The following is a 6,927-nucleotide window of genomic DNA, read 5'->3' on the forward strand; positions in this document are numbered from 1 at the left end:
TAGTCTTTGTTGTTTTATTTAATGAGTCTTGGGCCTTACTCTCACATATTATACAACAGTTAATTTATAAATGGATCATGAACTTAAATGTAAAGCACAAAACTGGAAAACTTTTACAAAACCTAATGAGAAAATATATAACACAAAATATTTGGTATCTAAAACTGAGTAAAGTATTCTTAGACTTGATGACAAAAGAATGATCTATAAAAGGGAAAATTGGTTAATTTATATCACATTTCATAGACAAAAGATTAGTCCTCAGAATATACACTTTGGATAAAAGATTTAACCAGTTAACTGCCACGATATTCTGAATTTAATTTAAAAAGGTCGGCCACTTGCGTCTATAGACGCTTATGGTGTACAAATGGTTAAGGTTGTTCAATCACTAGTAATCAGAAAAAATAAAAGTAAAATGAAATACTGTTTTGTACCCACCAGAGTAATTTTTGCCAAAATTTAAAGAACCACGTTTTTGCAAGGATATGAAGGTACAGGAACTCATACCCTTCGGGCGAGGCTGTAAATTAAGGTAAAACTAAGAGCAGTTTCTATTCGCTGTCTGTTAACATCTGAGAATGTGCAGATCTTATGTTCAGCAGCTTCCCTTTTGGAAACACAGCAAAAGTAGGTTTATAGCTGTGAGTATGTGAAATACAGAGTTTATTCTCGCATTCTGATTTATAAATTGTTGTATTATTTTCCAGATGAACCTACTTTTGCCCCACCCTGTATTTGCTTAGAGGAATTTCCATCCACATAGCCAAGGCTACATGAGCAGTCATGTTCACTGCAACGTTATTTAGAATAGTTTTTAAAAAGAACATACCAAGTATAAAATTGATCATCTATATGATGGCATATGATACATGTAGCATTTCAAATGTATGAACTAGAATTGCTTGTGCCCATGTGGATTGATAAAATAATGAAGGAAAAGATAACGCAGAGGGATACCATTCACCTAAACTTTTAAAGAAAACCAAAAATAAGTATGTGTGTGTCATAGGTAAATCTATTTGTAAAAGTTAAAAACATTTATATAACTGCATATATATGGAGTTATTATAGTATTTTCTTCAGGCTTCCAAGACATATAATATACTTGTTATGTATATTTATTATATGTAACATATGTATATTATTCTGCATTGTGGTTCTTTTTACCTAACAGTAGATATTACAAATATTTTAACATTAGTTCTTTATTCATTTTATTTGTTATTATCTCTTAGAAAGGATTTATTTTTTTAACCGTGAATATTGAAGTTGACTTAGGTACATTCAACCTGCTAGAAAAAATTTCCACATATTTGCTCCCAGTTGTGTCTAAAATTAATGTCTTTTCAGCGTAGATGAGAGTCTCTTTTGCTTTCTGTTTGTGGCAGAGTAAAAACATGCAATACCAATACTTCAAAATGCCCTCGGTAAACTCTTATGTGGTCTCTCAATTATTCTCCACCCCTGTCCTCTCCTCTCTGATGAAGGAGCCACAATGTCTAGGTGTATAAATAGGCCTCAGGTTACATCCCTGCGGAACCTATCACAGTCTGTTTTCTTTCCTTGGGCATTTTCAGGCTAAGCATTATTGCAGCTATAAATCACCTATTCCCAGACTCTTTTCCCTGAAAGGGCTGAGGGGCCCCTTGGGTATTCTGTATTTGAGAAAACATTGATCTGAGCTAGAAGCTGTGTGGCCGAGTAGGAAAGATTCTAGATTGGAGTGAAAGCAGCCAGGTTCTGCCTCCCATGGTACCCTAAGCCAGTTACTGTCTTCTCTGAGCCTCAGTTTCCTTACTGGAATGAGAAGGATTTGAGTAAGATGGTTTCCAGGCTGAAGCTCTGAGGATTCATGACTCCTTTTAGATTGAAGAACAAGTTCTGTGTCAGTTTTACTCAGCTGGCTGATAATTACCATATGGAGCACCCTCATGCTCTGTGTATAGACAAAGACTTGGGAGTTAGAGGAGTTTATACAGTTATATCTGTCAATCACCCTTTAGTAAAGTTAACAATGTTCATTATTTTTATATCACAATATGAGTTATGATTTCTCTACATGTAGGCTAGTTGTTTGGATGTCTTAAAAGTTTAATTTAATGAATCGTGGTTTTTTTAATGACAGAAATTTGGTTATTGGTCTGAATTCAATTAACCAGATATTTTGTAAATCACTTTGTGAATGGGGCAGACACAGCTTTCTCATGGGAGTTGCAACACAAGGTCATTTTCTCAAAAATAAAAACTTACGCTAACGAGAGATGGTTATCTCTTTTCTGCACCTCTTCAAGGCCAATGACATTAGACAATTTCCCATCTGTGCCATTAACCGCATTCTAACAGCACTCATCCATGGTATATTCAGAGGACAAGTCACCAGGGAGTCTCTTAAGCAAAAACTATCCCCGTTTTGATTCTGTAACCCCAAACACTGAACACAAATGATTGAATCACAAGACATAGAAGCAGCTCATCTGGGCTGGGAAGTGACATATGAGAGAGTCTGGATGAAGGGAATATTTTCCATGAGGAATAATAGTGTCCAATTAAATCAATCAGATCCTTAAGCAAATTCAATATAAATAGCACAGTAATAGATTGATAACATTTTCCAATAGAGAGAAATAGAAATAATAACCGATGAACCCAATATGAAATAAAAAAAACAACTCAAAGATTAGAAGAAAATTCCCCACAAATGTTTGTACTAGAGATTATCTTATTAAATAACTAAATTAAATAAAATAAGAGCTTCAAGACAAGATAATTTAAAAATAAGTAAAAAGGAATTTCAGAGCTGAAATAAATTTAAGAATAAGACTATATTAGGAAGTTGGAAGCAGTGTTTAAAGAAAGTAGGAAAATGCTATTTTTCTAATATTTTAATAAGGAAGGTAAGAGATAAAATTGTAACATTATTTAAAAAGAATAATGATACCAATCTCTTAATGTTTTTCACAATACTATTTTTTAACTTTGAGGGATCATTGAGAAAAGCAATACATTGTATAGTGAATAATCATTTGATATTCACTTCTGTTTCTTTGACTTTCTTTTGTTTTTGTTAAATTTTGCATTAAATGAACCATTCTGATAATTAGTATTTATATAATCATGCCAGTTTGGCAGTTTTTCTGGTTTGTAATAACGTATCTCTCTGTACACAGAGACATTTCAGGTAGCGTTCACCTAATGGTAATAATAGTCATATCTGTAGAGTAAGATTCATTTTAGGGGATTTTTAAATTTTCTGCTGTGTGCTTTTCTACATTTCATAATTCCTTAATGAGAGCATGTGTCAGTTTCACAAAAATAAATTCATTTGAAAAATGTTATCAGGTAGAGTGTATCCCAAATCCTGAGCTGAGGCATACAGATAACTCATTTCTTCCTTCTACAGCTGTGATCAGAGACTATTTATTACAAGGAGAACGAGACAATAATGAAAATGGTGTGCAGGAGGCAGTTGATCGATGTTTCTCTCTCATCGATGTTTCTAACTCTCTATCCCTCTCCCTTCCTCTCTGTAAAAACCCCCACCCCCCCAAAAAGAGACGTTACTCACACAAAGGACATCATACTATTGAGGGAGTCCATTGGATCTTAGAAATTGACCCTCTGGCATGAGATGCCAATCCCCTCTGTGTGCCACATGTCTCTGCAAGTAGTGGCATTTTGGTTTCCAAAGTGTACTTTGCCACCCCCGCCCCTTTGTTTAGGTGGTGTCCCGCTTGTGTACCTTTGCACCTGTCTGAGGATACCTATTATAATCAAAAGCATAAGACTCGTATGTCAAAAATGACACATGGAACCAATACAGTAACTAGAACAAAGATGCATCATTGATGAGAAAAAAAATCATCTTCCACAGAGCATAAATCAGACAAAACCTTCTCTGAGGACATACGTGAAGCTTTATAAATGATACATGCACAGCTGCTGAGGTAATCAAGGACGGCCACTGAGTGTTATTTGTCTTGAGAATCTTAGCATTTCAAGAGAAAGCACAGTGAGAACAAATGAGTCTGACTCCGTGTCTTGGCCACTGCAGAGCTCTGCCTGCCACCACGTCTATGTATTTTTCCACTCCAGATTCAAATTCCCAAGGTGGCAGCAGTCCCGTCACTTGCCTCAGGAGATGAGTCGATCATCGAACACTGCCAGCAAGATGTCGCTGAGAATAAGCCTAAATGTTTCCATTATTTTCATCCCATTACTCTTAGTTATCCCCTCCTGGGCCATTTTAAATACTGTAATTTCACTGTCTTCTGTTTTTATTTCTTTCAAATATTCACAGGCTATCATTATTTTCCGCTGCATTTGTCCCTAAGCTCTTTTCATCTTTCCTCCTACGTAAGCCCCTCTACCACTGTTTATTCTCTGCAGCCAGGAGTCTAAGTGTACCTTTCATTTTTCTTCATTGGATAGGAAAAATATGTTCATTTATAAAAGTTTCCCAGGAGATAAATCACCTAGATCCCGGGGAGCTGGAAGGTTTTGACAGTGCATTACTTGCTCGGCTGATGGTGCTTGAATTTGGGAGCCATTCTCATAAAATCAGTCCCAGTGGATCATTTGACACAGCGTATGGTGTTGACAATATTGCAGAGTATCCCTTATTGGCTGGCTGTGTCGATGCACACCACCGCAGTGAGGTCATGAGCTTCCACTTGGATGCCAGCAAGAAATTCATGAGATGTATCACTAATGAGAATGGAGAGTTTATTGGGCAGCAATGAGTTCATTTTCCGTTATTCAACTGTTTTCCAGGCTTCCCTGACCAGCACTTATCCATAAAACATACTGTTTGCACCTGAGATGCATCCGTGATTCCTGCTCTCATTTGGAAAGCTCTGAGACATGGTATGGATGATGATAAACTAAACTAATGTTTTCATGCTCCCTGAGCTACAAGAGATCATTACTGTTCAACTTCCCCATTCAAATTAGGTCCCAGGGCTTAGTTGCAGGTATATCAAGATTGGCACAGAACTCTCCTGTGACAAGAAACTGAAGAGCTTTTGTCTGTAAATGAACACTTCCTCCCTCTTCCTCTACATTTCACATGGTTGGGTCACAGAAGTGTATACACTCTTGAAACCATAATTATCCTTAGGTCATAACCCAAAATGTAACAGAAATCTTTAGAATAAAGCATGCTTTAAATCCCAAACACAACAAAAATAGAGGATTCTGAAAAGTACAGGTTTTCAAGAGAAAATTGAAGTGGAATTCTTCTAAGAAAATGATAAGGACAATATTCATTGTCCTCAACTATTCCTCAGCATTTTCTGTCACCTTCCATGAGCCATTCCAGGATACTGCATGCTAGATTTTCCTCCTTGACTGGTTTGTTTGTATGTTTGCTGTTATTTTTTCCCCCCTACTTTACTCACTTCTTTTCTTCTCATCTTTCGAAATATGGCTGAATGTTTCATTTCTCATCATTTTCACATTGGGAATCCGTGCTCAAGTTCATTTCATCATCATTAGCTTTATGGGAGTGACTTTCAAAGCCCTAGTCTATCCTGGAGGTACAGATAGACACACCCACTGAAATCACCTGATATTCTCATAAGCACCTCAAAGGTGGAGTAGCTCAAACTAAAACTTTCCACCTAACTTTCCTAGTTTTGCTTAATGGCTCCACCCTCCCCGCCCCCAATTATCACTTTCCAACACCCAGTATCAAATATGAATCTTTTTTTTTACATCCTTTCCTGTGTTTCCTTCCTCCCTAATAATGCAATTTGCTGCCCATTCCTACTTATTTTCAAAGGAAAATTCTTTAATGCATTTTCTAAGGTCAATTAAACCTGCTTTCTACCCCATCGCCCCATATTCAACTTCTCTCTACCCTAACCAGTCATTATTTTCCATGTATGTTAATATGTGTTACGTAAGAAAATATTTTCAGTATCAATTGTGTTTGAGAAATACAGCCTAAAAAAGATATTTAACTTTAGGATTCTTACAGCTTTTAACACTATAGTGTAGACTGTGGGATAGCATATGCAATGTTCTTGAAATTCATTGATAAAAGAAGCTATTTTTTGAGAGAAATAAGTTCTTATAACACAGGACATTTTGTTAGATTTACCTACTTAAAATACCTTCTAAAATGCACGTTTAGTGAAATTTCTTTCTAAAATTCTCATTATGAAATGTATTGCTTTCCAAAATATAATAGTAACAAGTTTTCTGATATTTCCTTTGCATACTTTGACATGGTCAAATGATTAGTTAACATTTCTTTGTTTTCCCAGTTCTATACCCTTATTTATAATAGACATTTCAACCAATACATCTTCCTTCTTTCTACTCATCCCACCCCATAACCTTCTTTTAAAATTCAGCCATCCTTTAAGGCCCATATTAAATGCCACTTTCTAAAAGGTAATTTTTCAAAGAAACTTTCTTGAAAGAAGAAATAATTACTGAATTCATTTGTTTTACAGGAATATTGTGTGTGTGCATTTACATGTGCTTTTGTGTATTTCCCCAAATTAACTTCTATCTTTCTGATAGTCTGAAATGTATATTACATGTTTTGGGGTCCATAATGTCATCTCCAAATGTGCAGATTTATTTGATAAAATTAAAAATAAATTCATGGTTTAAAAAAATCCTAGTAAATTTAAAACAGTAAAATGTTCTTAACCTGATAAAGGACATATTTAACAATAGCAATAACAAATCATAACTAAAAAATAATTTACGCCATTTAATTCAGCATTGTACTGGATATCTTAGCCAGCAAAATAAGACAGGAAAAAAACACTTAAGTCATAAGGATTAGAAATTTTTACTATTTGCAGATTACATATTAATATTCATGGAAAACCAAAAGAATCTCCATTTAAATCATTGAGAAGCATTCTACAGAAAAACAAGCAAATGAATAGCTGTTCAACTAAATAGTAA

This window comes from Myotis davidii, unplaced genomic scaffold (assembly GCF_000327345.1).
Source record: "Myotis davidii unplaced genomic scaffold, ASM32734v1 scaffold725, whole genome shotgun sequence".
Lineage (NCBI taxonomy): Eukaryota > Metazoa > Chordata > Mammalia > Chiroptera > Vespertilionidae > Myotis > Myotis davidii.